Source organism: Contarinia nasturtii, unplaced genomic scaffold (genome assembly GCF_009176525.2).
Source record: "Contarinia nasturtii isolate CC-2019 unplaced genomic scaffold, AAFC_CNas_1.1 Cnas_scaffold_1964, whole genome shotgun sequence".
Classification (NCBI taxonomy): Eukaryota; Metazoa; Arthropoda; class Insecta; order Diptera; family Cecidomyiidae; genus Contarinia; species Contarinia nasturtii.
Genome location: NW_022199294.1, coordinates 975513 through 998971, shown reverse-complemented (window position 1 = coordinate 998971; position 23459 = coordinate 975513). Strand labels below are relative to the sequence as shown.

The following is a 23459-nucleotide window of genomic DNA, read 5'->3' as shown; positions in this document are numbered from 1 at the left end:
CGCGTCCTGTCAACTCACAACTAAAAAAAGAATAGTTTCGAACAAACGACCAGTTCTTAGAAGCACGGAATGTTTGAAACTGATGTGAAAACGAACCAACAAAGGCGAAAAAAACTCGTCGAGTTAAAGCGAAAAAAGCGTATAAAAAGAAAAAACGGAATGAATAAAATGATGTAGTCGGTACACAACGCGATTCAATGCACTCCAAAGAATGCCCCAACGGTTATTGGCCATGCAATAATTATTGTGAAAATATTCCTTTCTGGTGCTGGTTATGCATAGAAACGGAGAACGAATACAATTAAAACACAAAACATATCACTATAGCTGCGTGCTTTTCATTTCGATCGCATTCCATTTCGTGTTCTGTATTTGGTTTTCTTCGTTTTTCTTGAAGTTTTTTTTCTTTTCGCTCGCTCTATAATTGTTTTCCGTATGGGAAATAACGGTTCACCGTCAATTGCGCGTAATCGTCGTTAATTCTTAAATCCATCGAAAACAGGGCAAAATTCCGAAGAGAACAAGCATATACATACGCACGAGCACACACACACACACCGGGAGTGCGAACGAAAAGGTGGTGTGAGCGGGTATGGAAACCGATTTGAACGTGAATACGCTCGAGATATGCCATTTTATTTCTGCACATTAATTTCATTTCGTTGGCTTTTTAGCAATGGTGACCGCGTACTGTGCCATAAATTTCACAACGCTTAGCTCAAGATCGCCTGATGAACGATTGCCATAAAATGTCAAGTATAATAAAATGCTTGCAATTACTTTATTAGCTTAGTTTTTTTTCTCTCGCTCTCACTCACTCTATCCCGAAACGAAAAACTTCTCACACAAATCTTAATGGCAGTGTTTTTTTTTTGTCGTTGCTTACCACTTTTCGAAATTTTATAACTCATTGAATTCACTGCGATTTCATCAAAATGATGCTCATCGGATATAAAATGCCAATGGTGAATATTTTGCGAGCAAAAGATGAGACGAAAATCCAAAAATCCAAAAATCCTCAAAGTTTTTGCGTTTTTTAATCGATAACGAGATTACATTTTGTTATTCATATTTGAATAAACTTTGATTAACTTTTCGCTCATCTTTTTTGCATTCGCATGAGCTCGTTAAATTTTTTTTATCTCGTTGTGTATATACATTAAACAAATTAATCAGATTAATTAATTTGAAATTCATTATGAGCAGAGAGGAGTGGAAGATGGATGGCACGCAGTTTTTCAAATTGACACGAATCGAATTGACTTCGTTAGCATACTGATTATAAATAACTTTGAATATTAGATCAACATTAATTTAAGATCCTGTTTATTCGCTGGTACTGTTCCATAAAATCAATAGCAAAATTTCACTTGAAAAAGTAAAAAACTTGTCGCACACGCACACATACATAATCAAATGAGCAACTGCAAATTTTATGAATGGATACTTAAATTTGTTTACCGATGTGGCTGTGTCAATGTTGTGTGTACTATACGCGAATCGTTTGTTTTGGGATTATGAGCATGTTTACACTTAGTATATAAAGTAAACAGTATGGTGCTCAAACAGCACGCACTCGTTTCAGATTATACACACTTACGCTCACTCAGGGAAAAATCATTGCGTCGACAAAACACATTGTATGGAATGTTGTGTGTGGTCAGTTCGAACTGTAAATTATAGTGGTTTTGAATCGACGAAAAACGAAAAGAGTGAAAAACCATCTAAGTCTGCATCCAAATCAAAAACGAATGCGATAATAACGACAATTCATGCGATTTTATTTCCTCTTCTTCGCATGGAAAACTTTAAGCATCGATTCGCATTTTAACAACCATAAAATCAGTAAAAAAGAATCTTTTATTGAGAAAGTTTTGGCACTCCATCAATAATTCAAATGCCCTACGTTGTACACTCTTTTACTGTGATTTAATTCGATAAATATTCGTGGGAAAAAAATGCACTCTCTTTCTTTCGCCACTCTCTATCTTTTTGTCGCAATCAAACGAGTCGAGAAATTGTTTTCATTATTTCCTTGCAATGTAAATATTTCAAAAGATATATGCGCTCGAATTGCCGCTAACTTTTTGAGTATGTGTCTGTGTGCTTTTTTATATGAAGTAAACATCATTTTAAATCGGATTTCAGAATGGTATACCAGAGATGTAAAAAAACAGTCAAGTGATAAAGCCAGTGAAACCGGAAAATTACGAAAAGGAAGTCAGCTGTGAATATTTTCTTTTACTTTTTTTTTCGGCGCTGTAATATTTTTTGTAATTGTGTTCGCCGTGTGTTGACAAGACCATTGAAAATAACTGTAATTTCTTATTTTCATGCGATTCAAATAAAATTCCGTTTAGAAGAGAGCAAGCGAGAGCGAGAGATACCGTTTTTTTAATTTTGTTTAGCCGCCCACTGCTCAATGCATAAACCGTGTTTTTCTCATTAAAAATGCTAAAAGGCATAAGAAATTCATGTTATTGTCACTGCAAATGGTCATAAAATGATCTGCCTGCATTTGCAGAAAAAAAATCAACTCGTAAAATTCGTGGGTATTTCTTGTTATAAGAACCGCAGCTGTGTACTGATGATAAAATGTCTCGCACTGTGAATTGCTTTCAATGGCGCAAAGAATTGCCATCAAATGCTCGATGATGGAAAATTTGGTAGAAAGTACTCGACACAACCGGCATACGCTTGGAGCGGAATGGTTCGGTCGATGGTGGGGAATACGGTGTCGAATTGAGTCGAATCAGTGAAAATACATCCAGTTTTCTCTTTCGAACACAACAACAATGCTGCATGTTTTTGGGGAGGCTTTCATTCATTCATTCGATCGTTTTATATACACAACACATAGCACGCGTATATCCTTCTCTCGTTCGGTGTACAATCAATGAAAAAGGTCCATTTACACTACATTTCCATTGGATGCACGAATATTTAGGCATATTTGTGTGTGTATGGGCCTTTTCAAGCAGCTGATTCGCTGAATGGTAGGCTCATACGCAATTAGAAAAAGTTCACATAACCGTGCAGAAATGATAGATGTTGAAAAAGTTCGCATGTCAAGTAGAAAAGGAATGAATTAAGTTAATTTCAGTCGCTTCCGACAACAACACTCGATGATTTGAAGAATTCTCACGAGTTTTTCGCTTTTTTTGTTGTTGTTGAAAATTCTTGTATTTATATTCCGGCTTAAGAGTACAAGTTGAAAGTATTTACACTGTACTCTCAACTCAAAACTATTTGGACTAATACAAACAAACAAAAAAAGCTCTTTTTGATTTCATCAACCGAAAAGTCATCTTTCTCACTCTCTCCATCTTCCACTTTTGTTTGTTGGAAAACTTGTTCAGGTCGCGTCTTATTATTTTTTTTTGTTTGTTTGTTCTTGTGTTCTCTTTCGTGAATGCATATACTTATTCCATTCCATTATCGCTGGCAGGATATGCTGCTTGTGTATGCACTTTTCCACTTCGATCCCTATTTGGTTGGATTGTGTCGACTGCGCGACGCTTTTTTTTCGGTGTGTATTCATCCTTTTCACTCCATCACGGCGCTTATTTCGAATCGTCCAGCCGTTAGACTGTGTGCGTTTGCCTTATAAACTGTTGTGGCAATTGTCTGATCGCAGCAGTTTGTATTTGGCAACGCTGGCGAACAGACCCAAAACTGAGCTGGAAAAACGAATTCAACGCGCCATCAGAAAATACACACAAAAAAAGCAAACAGTACCTATCTCAACAAATAAATAAGAAAAAAATACAAATAATATCGAAACCCGTTCCCAAACGGACATTTTACGAGTGCATTTGGTGTTTTTTTTCTTCGTCGTCATCATTGTGTTCCATATTATTCATTTGTTGTGTGAATTAGTTGATGAAAAATATCTAAAAACAATTTAGACGAAAATTTTTTGCTTCATTTTCAAAATCAATATAAAAGAGACAACACATAAAAATAAAGAGAAAAGCAAGAAGACGATAAAACTTTATCCAATACAGTGGATCATTTTGTATCGTTGTCAATTTGGCCAAGTAAAAAAATATATATAACAAAAATCACTGATTCAATCAACAAAAATAAAGTCACTTTATTGAAATCCTCTCGTCGCATTCGAATGCGATACGGTTTAAAGATTTGTAATTCGATTTAGTATTTGGCAGTGTGAAGAGGCAAAATCATGCCCGTCAGCTTACAAAAGTGAAACACAGCAATTTTTTGTTTTCTTTAAATCAATTTTTGGATTTGAAAAGCCATTTTTATTTCGCATAAAAAAATAAGAAATTCACAATTGGGATATAAAAAAAAATCAGCAAAGAAAAAACAGAACGATAAAATGAAATGATAAGTTGTATTTATTCTGTCAAATGCAATCGAATTGAATCTTTGTGCGAGAAAACAAAAATTATTATTCATGCCGACAATCGAACTACTTTCTGGTGAATGACAGCGTACGCAGTCAGAGTAAGTTTCCTTTCTATCAATTCTTGAAAATTGTTGCATTTCAAATTTTCGCGATAAAAAAATCACATTATCATATATTTTGTTACCACCAATTTTTCTTTTATATAAAATCGAATCATGTATTCGGTAAAAAAAAAAATTAAAAAAATTTCCATTTTGAAAATCAAAGGAAAAGCTACAAGAATATTGTATTTCATTCGTTTTTATTTTGAAAAAAAAAAAAATCGTATAAAAGTATCGTTTGTTTGTTCGCCAACCCAGAAAATGTCTCAGTTTCAAATTTCATCAAGTAACATGACTTTTCTTAGCTTGAAGCGGTCAAACTTCTTTCCATCCACAAGAATCGACCGGTGAAAATGACGGCCAACCAATTCAATCATAATTCCGTACCATTAACTCGTTGAAATTCTTTTCACCATTTTCACTTGACCGTAAATTTGGATGGATTGAAGAGATAATATATGTGAAATTCCGTTCGGTTTATATTCGAAGAGTATATTTTATTACCATTTTCTCGTTTTTTTTCGTTCAACGAAAAAGGAAGCGCCGAAAGATAAAATTATCCATGAAAAATGATATTGCGTATTGAGACGAACACTTTTGATGTTCGTCTCGTATTTAAATACGTCGCAAGGAAATGAAAACCCATTCATTCCCTCCATTCGGCAGTTGCAATCGAATGTATTTTGCGACTTAAAAATGCTCTTGAAAATCGGTTATGAGCAGTTGATATATGTTCTCGTTTTGCACTAGTCAATAGTATTATATGTGTATGGAGCATCTATTTCTACGCAAAATAGCGCACTCAAATCACATGACTGCTATGTGCATGAGCGTACCGTTCTATAAACAGCGTATTCCACTACACAAACATCAAGTAGGCACACTACACTAAATAACAAAACATTGCCGATGAGAAAAACGCCCGTCTCTATGTTCGCTGTCATCTGGCATGATATTTTCATTATGGAATGCACAAAACATACATCCACACAAACACACACACTTGCTGAAAGTCAATGAAAAGGGAAAGTACACGGTGAAAAATGAAATGGAATTGTTAGTCCTGTCATAAAAAGCTTACGCAGTGTATTTTTAACAGTGTATCACGTAGGCACAGCATGCCTACTCCATAAAAGCACTCGATAAAGAGGCAAAACCGCTACCACTTTTACTAACACCAACACCAACAACAATAACAACATAACACGATATAATCAGAATAAAATGGAAAAGAAAATAAAAGAACGAGTGGAAAAATACGCAACCAATTCAAGCATCGATCGTAATCGAGGCAATGCTGAATACAACTTTTGGTATATAGGAAAATTCCCATAACAAATAGCACACATAGCAATGTAACGTGAAAGGAAACAATAAGTTTGGTGAAAGCCTTCATTTAATCGCTTATGCCTCGTTTCTAGCTCTCTTTCGCACCCGCACAAATCATTACATAGATCAAGCGTTAGAATGTGTATTCGAGCAAAGCGAGAAAAAAAAACATGTTTTTGTGTGTATACTTTCATGGATTTTCTGTTTTTACGACTCTGCATACGGAACGCTGAGGCTGGCAAATGCGTGGGTGTTTATACGGTTTCTTGTATGGCATCACGACAATTTTCATTGAGGGTAGCATGTATGTTATCCTCTCTATCGCTCTCGCTCTGTTTTTTACTACTGCCATTTACTCCAGCGAAAATTCTCGCTTCTTTGCGAATCATCTAAATGTAAATTTTGGCAAACGATTTTACCATCGATATTTTGCGTCTTATGTAAGCTCGATACTCGTCGCTCACATACATATATACATATCTTTGGTGTGTTTTGTTATGGAGAAAATATCTTTTTTGCATGTTTTTCTACAAATATCGAAATAGTGTCATCATTGAATGGAATCTCTTTCGGTGGTGTATGTATCGCTTGTCTTATATTTTAGCGTTTGACGCTTTTATGTACATAAACATCCGTAATAAATTCAAATAAATTTCGTCCGACTGTGGGTGAATGTACGCGGTCATATTACGTGTGTTTAACATGCGGAAATTGCTATTCATTTATGTTACAAGCCATATACATTACAATCTATTTACATGTTGTTCAATTCTCACATCGCCAAGCGAGAAATCAAAGCGCCACACAAACATCCTCAAACCACAGCCCAAAATTGTCTTATGTAGTTAAAAGGTCAGCTGTTTGAATTTATTGATCGTTTGATATTTTTTTTTGTATATAATACACACAAAAATCAACACATTTGCTTGATATTAATAGAACGCCGAAAAGTAGGCAAGCGTAGAGGCGTTGCCAACATATGTATATGAACGTATTTGTCATTTCGTATATTGTGATAGGTACGGAAATCAAAGACATCGTTTGTTCAATACAAAATATAATCCGTGATGTGAGATGAGACAATATTGTATCGAGTCGACCTTTTATTTCCTTATTTATGAGAATTTCGCTTCAATATAATAAATTCATTGACCTTATTTTTATTATGCTTTGTATTATGGTTTGGCACGCATCATACACAAACGATTGCCTCAAAACAATTCGGTTTTTGTTGTGCGTTTATTGGTTTTGTCTCTGCATGTTATTAAATTTAGGCATTTCTTTCGCTGTATTCGTAACGGTCGAAGTGAGATGTGCTACTTATATATTTCTAATGTGAATTTGGTGCCTATTTACTTTTGGCACACGAACATATCCATCAATACATTTCGTTTTGTTTTGAGACGAAAAGAAAAAGAATTGGTTTTTCAAATCGACGAAAAATACATAAAAATCCTGTCGTTTCATCTATTTTATCACGTTTGATCCAATCATAGAAATTCGTCAATTGCCACTCGGAAACAATTTCCGTTAATTCTTATGACGCAAACAACGATGACTGTCAGTCGAAATTCCATTTCGTAACATGTGAACGCAATCGAAGTTTATCAAGCGGCTCGTCTAATGTTCTTGTTGCCGGAAGGCAATCGTCGAATATATTATTACATATAGCGGAATTTTGTTTCCCAGTTTTATGATGAAATTTCGAATAAAATCATTCACTGGTTTTTTTTTGTTGTTGATAAAAATCCTTCTTGATTACACCTTATAAATTTTGATCCGTTAAAATTACGGTAAATTCAACTTAAACGACACACATATACTGTGGAAGTCATCGAGTTACGCATATATGATAACAATGCGTCGTATATATTTTGAAAACGAGCTCGGCCTGTATCATCGTCTCTTTCTCAGTGGCTATTGATTTTTTCGACTGTAGCTGGTTTTTGTTGCCACACAGGGTGGCAGCCAAGAAAGTTTATTCATGTAGAAAAGTAATAAATAACAAGGATGTTTGTATTTGGCCTATTTAAATCACAATTTTTTCTTATTAATTCTTCTCTCGTCCTTGCGAACTTTCGGTAAACAATGAGAGTATTCACTCTCTGCTGAAATTGAATTTAGACCATAAAAAATGTATCTGAAAAAAGATGTTCGATGGGAAAAAAAGTTCATCCGATAAAAAAAAGCTTTTACACAGACTTTTGAAATTCAATTTTGGTTGTTGAACAAAATTTATAATCGTTGTGAAGTTTTTTTATGCCCAATTCACCGGGCTTCGGGGAAAATTCAATTCCGTTTACTTCAAGTCGGAAAATCGATACACAATGCCGCACAATGCATGAAGAAGCTAATTTAGTGAGAAATATATCGAGCCGCACGCACGAAAACGGCAAGAACGAATTTCCTTTGCCGAAACGAAGCTTGAGCCCCACTCACAATCGTAATAAACTAGCTTAAGAAACAAACAAAAATAGTTTGGTACGTGTTTGGCCTACAATTGTCAGCATTCACTCAACTAGATAAAGTTTGTATTGTGTACGAATCACTTAAAACTCATGTTACCATCACAGCCGTGCCATTCGTCGTTCGATGTGAATAATATCTTTATTTCGTTCAAGAAGATTTTACATTGATAAAGATATCATTTTTAAAAATGGATTTCAAAAAATTCCATGAAAAACTGCTGTGAATTAAACTTTTCGCTTTTAAACTGTAAATCCATTTTTAAGAGACTGAGCGAAATGTATAGATCCACTTAGTCGTTGACTATGACAAGTTTTCCGTTGGATTGGATTAAAATTGAGCCCGAATATAGAGACGGAAAAAGAGACGACAATGACGATGGCATCAAGTGTGCTAAGCTGAAAAGCATATTCGACATGCTCTACCTCATTCTAGTGTTCGTAATCGCACGAATGTTTGTACGATGTATCTTCATCGAAACGGTTTTGTCGTCATTTCGTTCAGAAATCATCATTTTTTCGAATTATGTATGCGCTTTCCTTTTGTGACGGGAAAATCTCAACCATTTCGAGTTTTTGGCTCTTTCATCTTTGCACACACTACCTACAACTATATCAAACAGAAAAGTTCCGTCTTTTTTTTTTGTTGCCGTTCACTTCATTCATACACTTTTCATTTTATATTTGGCATTGGCTTGCCAAAGAATTTCTGACTTTGTGAGTGGATGGAATAAAAAAGTGAGCAATGCAAAAGAACAAGCATAAAACTTCAATTCTTACGTCGATGTTGTTGTTTTTTTCGCAGTTTTCGTCGACATCGTCATTTCTTTTTCACGTTCCTCTTTTTTTTGGTTTAATGAAAATTTTTAAATGAAAACTTCTTTCGTCTCGTGTTCGCGCGAGCGCATATTTTTTTTCGTTTGAAATGATCACGACGAAAACAATTCTAATGTCGGCAACTTAATTTCAGGTGCAGTGAACTTACATATGCACACACACAATGCCATGAAACAAACCAAAAGTGAACGACAGCAAGTAAAACAGAATGAGAAAAAAAAAATTCCGCGCCAATTGTGAATGAGAATAGAGCAGCTACAACAATAGTAATAATAATGGGGCAAAGCGTAGAGTTATTGCGAGAGCGAACAGGAAAAAAAACAGCGACAATGTGAATGAAGGAACAATTGTTCGTCTATGCAAACAATATGTCTTCTTGTCGTGTATTTGATGAGCGTTTTATTTAATTTTTAAACCGTCGCTGCAATGTTTATTTCTTTTAAAAACTTTTTTGCCATATGGACTTTTACAAAAGAGCAACAGAGAAAGCGAGTGAGAAAGCAATGAAGATGGGCCGGTCTATATTACACTTCATTTAGGGAAAAAATACTTTGAAAGTGACGAAGGCACTTTTCAACTAATAGCGTTGCAGCTAGTTTTAAATTGATTTTTTCCCGCCAACTTCTTCATTGTCTGTTGGAAAATTTTCAATTTCGAGGCAAAAGTTTTTCCTCTGTTGTGAAAGTCTTTTATGTACTTAAATGTTTTAAGGCTTGTGTTTCTTCTTTTCATTGCAAGAAAACTTGTTGGAAGAAATTATATTCAAATTATTTGATACAAACAATACCTATTACAAATTTGAGATGACAATCAAAATTCATGCAATACATGCCATTTGCAATTTGAGATCGTTTAAAACGAATTCGCTTGTTTCCGGGAGGAAAATCACATTTGACAATCAAATATCTTATTTTATTTGAATAGTTAAACCTTGAGGTTGAGTAGCAGCAAATTGATTTAAAAACGAATATTCTCATCCTACTAGAGATTGAAATGCTTTGCACCAAACAAACAGCTTCATTTGATCATTCCGGGCCTTTTTCTGTCATTTAAGCGTTTTATTGAAATGTTTTCAATCGACCCAATCAAGGTTCCTTTTTATACGATATTGTCTCTTGTCAATAAAAGTATATACGTCTATTATCAGTGTATTCCCCTTGGTTCGTTAAAAACTCCATCAGTGTGAGTTAAAATTTCGGAATAAAATTTTATGGAATTCAATCGAATTTTTTATGGTTATCATTTAAAACCAACATATTCAATTAGGTCGATTTGCATGCAGTATGTTAACGCCATTTATCATAAGATCTAAAAATAGTATCATGTTGATATTTGATATGCGCATATCGTAGAAGTCACTCTCTGAATCGCTTACGACTGATGTGAATTGTTGTACCAACTTTCATGCATCGCCGTCTTCAGCGAAAGGCGAACCGTTTGTCATACAAAATGAATGCTAGTAGTGTCTAGGTTGAATCGTGCCTACAAATCCCAAAAGACTGCCAATAGTTCCGAGGCAAAAAAAAGAAAATAAAAAATCATAAAACGGTTATTCATTGTTACAACCTGATTATTGTTTGGCAATGAAATGGCATGAATATAAAAAAATGCCATTGAATTTTCTCTTTTATTGATTTGCAATTTGTTTTTTATGGCTCTTACTGTTTCCGCTAAACAATGGAATGAAAAAAAAACTTAATTAATTCCATTTTATGGGTCGTTTAAACTAACTACTTTTACAGTCATTTTGTTTGGTATGTTTTGTGTGCAAATTTACACATTGTAAAACAATGTTTGCACTAATATTGTTGGCGGTACCAGTAAGAGTAGAAGACAGAAAAAAAACCAGTGATGGAGCGAAAATGTGCGTTCGAATATTCAATTTTTCACCCTAGAACAATTTATTTCTCACTCTTCGAGACCGGTGGTGTTTTCATATTCCGGTTCTTGGGAATCCATTTTGTTCGATGATGTGAAAGTCGAAAAACGGAAAATAATTACACATCACGTTCACGTTAATCAAATACCATCGAACCAAAATGCGAACGCTCTAACTAAAAGCCTCATATATTTTCCAAGGTTATAAATTGGTCTTACAATTTCTCTCTGTCATTCTTTCTCATTCAAATTGACACAATCGTCGCAATCTTGTGCGTCACATTGCGTGCGTTTGGAAATGATAACGCCATGGCTGTCATGCACTCAATGCATACACACACACATTACAATCTTATAATTTTCGAATATTAAGTGAGTTCAGTTGATTTGGATTTTAAAATGAATGAGAACATACAGTGTACGTTGTCAATCATATATTGACAAATGTGTTATGTCTTGTGATTATACAAATCGAATGAAAGCGAACTAATTTATATTTTCTGTTGGTTCGGCACTTTTTCAAATTATCGCGTGCGTCACTATAGGCTGAAATTAGTGTACAACCAGCTATCGCAGCTATATATTTTTTGTTTGAAATTAAAACAAAACGTGCATTGCAATACAAACTATCAATACCATTTTTATTTCGATTATCATCGACGGGTCGACATTATTATAATAAACAAAAATGTCCGTTGCCTTGAACAACTCACAGAACAGTCAACGCATCAGAAAAAAATCGATGAAAAATAGTTTTTTCTTTCTTTTTCAATATCATCGACTCACGTATTTTTGTCTCGAAGTGAAAAAGAGGCGAACATTCCTTTTCGAAAGACAGAAGTATTGATTTTTAACTGCAAGCATTTCCATTAAATTGAAATTACGAGCAACTTGATACCATTTGAAAATGACAATCTCACGGAATGCAAAAAAAGGAATTGTGTGAGAGATCGATGTGAGTCGGTTTTTCACTGTCTACAGCACTAAAAGTGGTAAATTTCCCATCGGATATGAAATTAGGATTGACATGAATGTATAGTGCACGCTTTTATAATGGTCGTCCGATGGAAAAACTCAATGGACCATCGAATCAATCAATACATTTGTCATTTTACGTGTGTTCAGCACAGCCAACCAATATTTTTTTTACCAATATCGAGTCGATTAGAAACAAAAATGATGGCTTGAACTTTCGATGATGACAAAAACAATGCACCATACTATTATTTTTATATTCATTTCGTTTTGTTGACTATGCTTCGCAGCGTTCAATTCACTTGGGATCGAATCAAACAAGAATTTACCATTTGCTGACAAATATTCCCGATAAATATATAGATGGCTTGAAACTTTCCATCAAACTTTGATTGGAGCCAATTGCAAGGATAAAAAAATGGTTGTGCCATTCTAGGGAAAAAAATAGTCTAAAAACACATTTGAATTTCGGGAAAATTGCTTCCAGATGGGAAAAACCCCATACCAAATTATGGATAATCGGCCTTCACATTGTGTCAATACCACTCACATCTCCTTGAATCCATGTGAAACAATACAATACGTGTGCGGCTGCTAAAATCAATTCCATTTGCTATATTAATAATAATTTGTCATAACGAATTGCTTGTATTTTGACAGTTGATGCATCTGTGAACCCTACAAATGTGTAAAACGTAAATGTTCAATGGAAAAGCACCGTTGTTCATTTGCATTTCAATTGTGATAATTCATCAAAATATTTGAATGCCTTGAAATTTGTTTAAAAATCCACCTTTATAATAAACGTAAATAATCTTATCAAGTCGTTCATTAAATGACTGTCATCTACAATAATCATCAAACCCGTAAAATAAACAATATTTATATATATATTATAGTATATAATATTTCGGTCATTAATAGTTTATTTATTGTCATATTTGTTTTGTTGTTCGTTATACATGAATTGTGGTCTGATGTTATGACATTTGGCAACGATTATTGTGTACGAGTGTGATTTAATAATTGTTTTCGTTGGTCACGTGTAAAACAACATCTATTTCATTCACACATAGATGATGAGTTCTAATCTAGTTTTAAATGAGATCACTGAAATTTTTTGGCAAGTGTGATAAACGAATGCGAGAAACAACAACGAAAAAAAAAAAATCAAATGTACGATTTAAAGTATGGGCTAACACGCGGAAAGTGATACTTCAACAATCAAAAAGTGGCATGAAGGAGAGTATGTGTAGGTCTTTTGCTTGGCTGTTAGTTAAGACGGTCATTGCGTGCTGGTATCAGTATCGTGCGATGAAAGTATTGGCAAACGTGAAAAAAACGCATGCATCAAAACCGACGACAACTCGACGTTATCTGTTTGCGATAAAGCGTTGAGGGGACAACAAAGAAGGATCGGCACAAAAAAAAATATTTCTAGCAACATTTCACTTTGATAAGCGAATAAATATAAACATACTAAGCGCACGGCACAAATATGGGAATGGTGTTTCATGTTCATAAATTGAAATATTTAAGTGAGCTAGACGTCTGCTATCCATATCGTCGATCCAAATATAAAATGAAGCGCATTTTATGATGAAAAAAGACGCACAAACGCCGTTTGCATAATTCAGTGCTGTGAAAAATTATCGATTTTGCAAGCATGTGCGAAGAAAAACAATCCTTCATTTTCATTCAATAAAGACAAAGCACCAATTCGGCTATTTTTCATTCTATCAAAGATTCTAGTATCAAAACGCTCAGTCAATTGACTCTTCATTCTTTTTACGGCTTACAACGACCATATCGCTTATGTGAATGGTCAAATTATCGAAAATATAGCGCAGCACAAGCTCTGAAACCCTAAAAATGTAATAAAATTCGTCATAAATCGCATTCATTGAGATCAATTTTGAAAAACGTTACAACCGACACGACGATGACGATGATTACGACGGCAGTGCGAAATAACAAGGAACATGTTGTCAATGGTTTTGCAATCCAACACTTTACACTCTGGACACATTAGTTTCGAATTTATGGTTATATTGCGATTATTTAGTGCCTATTAGTGGTGAAACATTTCCACAGTATCGATGTGATTTCTCCTGAGCATTGCAAAAATTACCCATCCCGCACCACATTCGATATAGAGAATGAGAAGGAGAAAGCGAAAGAGAGCGAGAGAGAAAATGAGTTGTTGCTTTGCTAAAATTAACTAATTCAAGCACACTTAATATATATATATATGGGTCGGTATATATGGGTGAGCTATACTTATATTTACGAGCAATGTGAACCAAAACCAACTGATAAATAAAGTACATAGAACACAATCGATGAAATTGACCGCCATCAAATTATCAGATTTATGCCATAATTGCACATTTCAAACGCCACTTTTGGATAGTTAAACAAATTCCATGCGCTACCTCTACATAGAAGTGTATACAATTTGCATTGATTGTCTAACCAATTCAATTCGTAAATAGTCTATCATTTTAAAGCGATTTGCATTTAATTGCTGGCTTAGAGATAAGTGTATCAAACTGAAGTGGAGATATTGTATGCCAAAGTGATAAAATAGATAATTGGCTTATTTGTGTTTATGATCATTACAGTTTTGCTATGACGTGAGCACTCATTCAAAAATATCATAATCTGTTGCATATTTGAATTGGTCCATTTAAAAAAAGAGATAAAAAAAAGAAACACACTCGCGCACAGCGTTTCGAGTGAATCGTTTCAGTGAACAGTCGACTGAATGCGAATGCTATTGAAATGATCCCACTAATGTGAAGCTCGTTTGTGCTGAAAACCATAGTCTCTCTGTCGCAGACTACACACACTGAACCTTCTGATTGCCATTATAATTCGAATCAGAATAGCAAGTATTATGTCAAACACACACAAGTAATTTGCATATTTGTTTTTCTGTTTTTTTTTTGTTTTTTCCTCGCATGACATTTCATATTCGAATTTCATCCATACGAACTCATTGAGCTGGGTTAAAGTCATGTGCTCTCGCATTTTTGATTCGAATCAAATGCCAACCTACATACAAATTGAATTTAATTCAAGCACATTCCCCACAAAAAGAGAGAAACAAAAAGAAACCAACCTCGCACACTAAACAATTTTGTATATATCTATAGAAATATGCCAAAATACACGTCAAAAGAACAAAGACCGTCATGAACATAAAACGACACACAAAATCGGTACTCTATCTTCGTTTATTTTTTTATTTAGTTAAAAAGTCTCTAGTTTATCCAATAATGTACGCTGTTGCTATTCGGTTGGTGCTCTTTTTTTCCTGTCCTCAATACAATGTTGCATTATTATACATCTGACAGAGCACTTTTCGTTCGTTCTGTCAAGAATTTTCCATTATTCACTCAACGCGCCTATTTTTTTTTTTAATTCAGCTCTTTTTTTTCACTTGCTTGATGCACACAACTCCCAATCGACTTAAAATATTACATATTTTATGAATTCTTTTCGTTCGCCTATTGCAATCCGTTGGTGTGTACATAGAGTGGGGCGGGAAAAGGAAAAAAAATCCAACAAGTCATTTTTCCCACTCTCTGTTTACCCACGATTTGGACAATGCACAATTTAATACGAAGTTTTAATATTTGTAACCTTTTAGCTGGCAAACATTCGTTTAGCCTTTGCCACCACACACTTTTGATTGATGACTTCGTTGATGAGATCGCTCAATGCTTTTCTACACTCACAGCATTCCATTCTGTGCTCTGCTCTATACGGTTGCCATTCCAAATCTGTACGAAATAGAGTGAATTCACTTTGTTTTTCTCGACAAAGCCAAAAAAAAGTACTGAGAACAATGTTGTTTAAAATGGGCACGCCTCGAAACGGTATTCAAACTATGGAGCTTATAGTGCCTATAAATCGTGGCCAACATTTTCGGGGGTCGGTTTTTATGTAAAACGAAAATACGTGCAATGTATCCATTAGTGTATGGCAAACGAACGTGCCCAATAGACGCAGCAGCTACTCAATGAGTGGCTGCTGGTAATAATAAAGTTAAATGGTAGATAGAAAGTGTTGGTCAACTGGTTATGAATTGTGATGGCAGTTTATTGTCTCATTCGTACGTATATGTTTTGCACAAAAGTTAATTACGACTATCACGCACTTCGGGCGTTGATTTGTTTGGCTTTTTTTCTCTTCGTTGCGACGCACTTCACGAAATTGTAATCTATCTATTTTGGATGGCGATTTATTTATTTATTTTTTATGAGTTGTCCATATCGTCAGGCGCGTAACATTTTCGGCCTTGAACACCATTATCAAAAGACAACCGTATTTTATACACTTTCTCGTATCAAATTTTATGTGTACGGAATTTCGTATTTAATCCATTTCGCCATACACTATAAACGAAACGTTGATACAAACATAAGATTAGAAATGGGAAACATTTATGGAATGGAAACTTTTTGCGTTGGCAGCAATCCGAAATATATGGTATATATTTGACAAATGAAAATCATATCGAAGATGTCCTTGAAAAATCAAAACAAAGAAAATAGACGCAATGAATCAAGTTTGTTTTGATAGATCCGCAAAGTTTTTTTTTGTTGTAACGGACTCTGCGCCATAGATGAACAAAATATCCTAATTAAATTGGGCATATTTTAGATGTTACTAGAAGCTAGAGTATATAGAAACTGACTTTATGCCTGGCGAAATGTAACAAAATAATAGATACATGTATATGCCGTTGTGGTATTCGCATTTGGAGTGTGAAATTCAATACATAAAGTCTGTTGTATTTTTTTATTGCACTACAACTGGCCCGAAAATACTACAAATTGCAATGAAACTTTTCTGCTGATGACGTCAAACGAAATGGATTACATGCATTAGCATGCGGTACACTTAGTTTTTTTTTCTTCGGGAAGTGGAATTCGAGCTTTTTTATGGTCAATTGAATTTTTTATATTCCACTCATGACATTCAACATCATAATCCGGCTTTTGATTCAATTGGAGAGAGTCAGAGAGTATTTCGAACAAATCATCCCGATTATATCAGCATTCCAATGGATAAAAACCACACTTGGATATCTATATGAAATGAGCATGTGTTTTTCCATTCGTCTTAGACCAACCAGATCCAATTCAATACATCTGCCATAATAATGTGATATACCGATCCATCACACATATTTTTTTTTTGCAATTCGTAAACTGTTTGTGGAGAAAACACGCACACAAAGAATGGGCTCCGATAAATTCATATTAAATTTCAATTTGGGTTCATTAATTTCAATTTACGCATATTGTAGAATCATTGACGTGATTATGTCGATATTTTTTATGTTATGCCTTCGGCATTTTGAACGAGCTCTACATCATCGAAGAAAAAAAAAAGTCAATTGATAAATTTTGTTAAGCAATCTTCTTCGTGTTATCAGCTGCTGACCGATGTTTCATGTTGTTGTTTTTCTTCCTTGCAATGCGAAACCGAACGTATGAAGAGGAGTAAGAGAGTGAGAAAACATTTCGCACCGTCATCACTCATACTCATTCAGCTGCTAAGCAAGTCAAAGTATGTTTGTTGTTTGGGATGAGTTGCGCTGTCGAATCAGTAACTTTGTTTTCGATTTGTAGTTTTGACGTAAACAATTCGACAAACGACACTCTTTTCCTGAGTTTGAAATACTCGAATTATGCTCGCGACGAATTTAACTGCGTCTGTCAATGCAATGTTCGTATCAATTCTAATCAAACAGCAGTAGCAACAGCAGTAGCAAGTTAGAAAATGAGACGATTTCATGGCTAAAGAAATCTAAATGGATTGACAAGAAATGTGCAGCCAAATCTTGATTTAACTGAAAAAAAAGCGAAAGGCATGATTTACCGAGAGAATGAGAAAGAGAGAAAAACATTGAAGTCGAATTTAATTGAGGCGGTTGGTCGATTCTGTCTTGTTTCGTTCATTTGCTCAATCGCATTTACTCAATCGCATAAGAGTGCGATAGTGATAAAAACTGCTTCGAAACGATTGAACTGAAAATATGAACAAAACGAATAAACCAGCAGATTACATTATCTACCGATTTACTTAACGACAAAATGACATAAAATGTTACCACACACAAAATCCCACCAACAACAACAACAACAACAATTAATCCCTCAAACCGAACCGAGAGTCTTTCTCTACTGTTGACTTTTCATTCATTCTCAAATGCTAAAATTGTCGCTAACATGAGCTAATTCGGTGTATAACGATGACTATGGTGTATGTCGCTGTATCGTTCGTTCGATGCAATCATGTCACATACAGTGTCAATTTCGAAAAATTATCGTATATTAATGGAACAGCCAAGGCAACAATGTACAGAAAATTATCGTTTGCTTTGAGCCATTATTAGTTTTGGTTGAATTGGTTGCAGTTTTCTCGCTATTCGTTAAAAATCGAGCATGAGTATGAGTGCACGGACGAAATGGATATAAACACTGTAAACAGAAACAGAGTGTCAATCTACTGCGTTCGGTGTGTTGTTGTTTTTTTTTTCTCTTCTTCTTTCGTCTATCTATTTACTTCGAATGAATACAAACGAAGTAGTAAGCGTACGCCATTTGATCGTCTTTGCAAACAACACACTGAGTGTGATTGAGAGTTAGTGTGTGGTGGTCTTGTAATAGATATCACGCATTCGGGTGAGCCGCTTTGGCCAATGTGATTTGTATTTATTGATTCATTTGTGTCTGTCTCTCTACTTATCTCTGTTACATTCATGTACGCACCACAACATTTTAATGTGTTTCGACAGCACAGTCGACACAACGAATAGAGACGACAACGACAGCGACGGCGACGACAAAAAATCTACAACTAACGAAATATTTTCATTTCGTTTCGCATGACACTCGCCATTTCACTCTCTCTACCGGCATATGCACACACACACAGCGAGACACATTGAATGTGTTGCCCGACCCGAAACACACACCGATCTCGAAAATCACCACTCTGAACAGCAAAAAAAAAGTGTGAAACAATACACAAACATACAATATTAAAATAGACGGTTTCAATTCAGTCTCAATTGTGCCGCTCAACCGTTCGATAGTTCTGTTATATGAGAAGCAAAACGAAGCTGTAGTAATTAGTGAAACGAGAAGTGAAGAAAAGGAATTATTATTTTCTCGTACGTCGCAATCCAAGAAAAAAAAAACGAAGTTAAAACTATACACAGGAAAATAAAAGCGTTACTGTTAAAACGTGCATAGTCTGAAGACATAAAAATAAGAAGAGAACAAAAAAAAAAGAAATCATATTGCAACGTTACGAATAAAATCGATTTTTATTGAAACGCCGAAAACGAGCATCAACTGCAAAAAAGATACAACTCCAAACCGAAGAATACGAAGAAGTGTGTGTTTATAGATAGATATTTGTGTGTTTGTGTAAACATGATCGCATCAGAAAATGGTCGATTATATTTTTTGTTCCACGTTCAAACCCAACCAATATTGAATGGAAAAACCAAAAAGTCAAAACAGAAAAATAGCCAATTCGAATATAAAAAGCAAACAGGATGAATAAAAATGATTCCGTATTTGATCTTTTTCATTGATAAAAAAGAAAACAAGAAACAAACAAAAAAAATGGCCAACTTCATGTGTGCGTGTGTGATCCAATGTTTGGTTCGTTGATTTTTCACAATTTTCATGGTTCAGAAAGAGACATCCGAAATGTGAATGAGCCACACCAAGAATTGTTATCGAATCACAAAGCAAAGAAGATAGAATGTGAAAAAAAAATTATTACATTATACGTATTCTGATTGCACTGTCGTGTCGTGCAAATTGTGATATGAGAAACTCTTTCATATATCTTGGCTGGTGCCTTTTGGGAGAGCTCCTTACATTTATTCTCAGCGGTAAATTCGATACATTTTTCGTCGTACAACATGCTCAATTCCGCACCAGCCAACGGAACGAAATATGAAAAATCAACACACATATGCAACAACACAAGCCACATTATATACCGAATGAATGAAATGAACAAATAAAAAACAGATAGAAAAAAAAACTTGCGAAAATAATCCATTGTCGTTTTCATATCTGTGCTGCTGCGGTGTGTGTGTTTGTGAAATAGATGTTCTTTTTATAATTCGGTGAATGTGCAACGACATTATATAATTGTGTGTAAATTATTAAATTGAGATGCTGCTGCTGTGCCGTAAGAGTGTAGGAGCGCGCGCGACTGAGCGCCCGTCTCTCACACATTCTTCTATCGTTCTATACTTTGAGCAGAGATTCGTTATTGTTGTCTCTTTTGAAATGTTTCTACAATTGACGATTTTCCCGACGTCTGTTCCAGTTGAAAAGAGCGACATTTTCCAATTAAAAACTCAAAATACGATATAGAACAAAACGTGCAAATGCTGTAATCTGTTCTTGAAATGTCCGTACAGTCTGTCCTATTATATTTGGTTTAAATTGAAGGCAAAAACGCTGATACTAAACGGGGAAAGAGGGGAAGGGGGAGCGAGTGTAAAAAAGGAACGTTTAGCAAGATGAAAATTTCTATAAAATATACGAGCGATTGTACAAATCATCGAATTTATGGTGCGTATCACAGTGTCTGGATTTGTTCTGGAATTTTTCGCTGTTATGCTCTCACAAAAATATCGTTCCGATTGGGCTAAGTGTGGCATCAAAACCATTTTTTATCGTCTATAGTCGAAACGGCGAATTGAAATAATCGTTTGTAGTTGACAATAAAAGCCAAGACTAGAATGAAAAGACGACAAAAAAGTAGATAGAGCGAGAACGAAAAATAGCACTTTACAAAAGAGTAATGGAAATAGACGAAACGAAATGCTACGCAATCTGAATCGAATGATGAACACAAACACGTTCGATCGACATAAATAAACGTTATTACTGCGAGACAGCCAGCCGTACATCGGACTCTCTGAAGACGACGAGGAGCGAAAGAAAATGAAGCGAACAGAAAAAAAAGGCAGCAACCACGCAACGCAAATCGTTTGATGTGCATCTATTGCGTTCGTTTTACCCGGTGGATGCGAATATTGCACACATCTCATATGGCCTTTAGATTGCACACCACGAATCGCGTTTTTCGTCGTCGTCGTCTTCGTTGTCTCAGTTTTTATCCGTTTATCATGCATTTGTAACAGCCCGTGTGTGTATAGTTGATGTTGGCATTTTTTGACGCCATATTTCGTTTCATTTTCGTACTCAATCCAAACTCAACTTAAAATCGTCTAAAAATGAATACCCTACCAAATTGAACCAAGGAGCGACAAAAAAAAGAACTGAACAAAAAATATGAGCAGATACGAAGAAGTCTTTTTCTCTTGCGTGTATAAGAGCGGCTAAATATTCGTAATAAGCATATTGCACATATATCACACCTATTTGGTGCCACACTATCAGATCACACACACACATACACACTGTTGATGTCGTAAGAAGTACATATTCATGTACATTTAAATCGCATTCGCAGTCAGTTTAATTTGACTCTCTATCTCGTGCGTTGCTCGTGTGTATTTACGTGCTCGCATATAAATAATTTATTATTATCTCTTGCCATTGCTATATGCCCGTACTCGGCATGTGTTATCATCACCGGAACGATAGCAAACGATATTAGACAATCAATCAAATGAAGAAAAAACGTACGCTCTCACTCGACAACAACAATATCAACGGCGATCAACAAAATTTATTGAATATTGTTTACGATTGAGAATGAGGAAAACGATTTTGTGAAATTAAATGAATATGTCTGTACCGTATTTTTTATATTTATTTATTGGCTTGATCAGCAACAAAAGCGTACACATTTGATGGAAAGATCCCAGAATATGTAAAGTGCATGTCCCTTACATAACTTGACACCCTTGGGAATCAATACATCGCCTGAGCGATTCGCTTTTTTTCTTCTTCTATCTCTCGCTCGCATGTACATAACAATAAATAAAAACAAACAACCGACTGTTGATTCACACTCAAGCAGGAAGTATATTTTGCGATTCAAATAACCTATGAAGCAATATGTGATTTGTTTCAATTGATTTGTGTGTGATAAGACACATTCATTTTGGTTTGAATCGAACACTGATCGAAGAGTTATGATCATTATAGCAACAGCAACCAAAGTGTTGGGCAGCTGATGTATCAAATACGTCAATGCAACCCATCTAACAACTACGTCAATGCAATGAAGCGCAAAATTTATCTTTTCCAAATTGATAGACTCGGTTTTACACAGAATTTTTACAAGACCTTGCGACTGCTTACATTTGTTTACATACATTTTAATTTTTACATTGCAATCAATTAGCTTGTGTGATATTCCGACATCGATACACATATAACGACCGAATAAGAGAGATACATTAAAAAAAATGATCATGAAATTATCATTATTATTGTCGTTTGAGCTGTTTTCTTTTTATCGAAAAGTCAATTGACATTGAGTTCAAAGTCTTTAAATGGCTAAAATATTCACAAATGCGCTTAAGTTTACTCAATATTCTGGCAAACACTTTTATCGCAAACATTTTACGGCACCTTTTTATATATCGCAAACAATAATCATAGCGTACAATTGCACCCTATGCTTGTGTGATTGATCAATAGCCATGAAATAAATGAAACCAGTTGTGTGTGGAATATATTTTATAGATCAATGTGCATGAATTAGGTACATTTATTGTGAGATTTGCACCACGTCGTAACAGAGGCACAAAAGAGCGTGAGGGAGAGACAGAGAGAGAAAGACTAAAAAGAGTAACGCACGTACGGCAATGCCTGCAAATGACGTGCGCCTCGCAAATAATAGTCTACACATCGTGTATATATTGATTCCTTGAACAATGAGGCGCGCCAATCAACAATTGACCGAAATTTATCTTAATTGAATAAACACCGTGTGTTGTTTTTTTCTGCTCTGTTTTGCTATTGCCTGCTGTTCACACGTCAACCTCAGGCCTAAAAAACTGTAACACAATTCGCATACTTTGCAATTATTTTGTTTGTTGGTTGTTGTTGTTTTTTTCGTTCGCTCTTTCTCCGCGATTATTTTTTCGTTCTCATAGCGCACGAAAGATCGTTGAATCAATTTTCATTTGCTCTAATTTGCCACATTTTGTTCATAGCCGAGCAGCGAATGTGTATGTTTGCATTCTCGGCACAACGGGTATTGTAAATAGCAATGAGAGAACAAAAATAAAAACATGATTAAACAAAATAGCATCATAAAAATAATAAATTAAATGTGACCAAATGATGGGTCAATATACGATTTACTTACGAATATATGGAGTTTTTTACATCCTGAGAATTTTCCGTTCGACTTAAATACGAAATTCTTCTCGAAATTTCTTAATAGAGCTGAAATTCCGATGGCCGTTGATATGTTCACATTAAATATCTCGATGTGCGAATGAGAGCCAAAATACGCGCACACACAACA

At 35.0% G+C, this 23459-nt stretch overlaps 1 protein-coding gene across 3 annotated transcripts in view; it reads left to right on the top strand.

The window, feature by feature from the left end:
* LOC116347631 (protein similar) overlaps positions 1-23459 on the top strand; it is a 60601-nt gene that overhangs the window by 24754 nt on the left and 12388 nt on the right. The gene's annotated exons all lie outside the window — the stretch shown is intronic.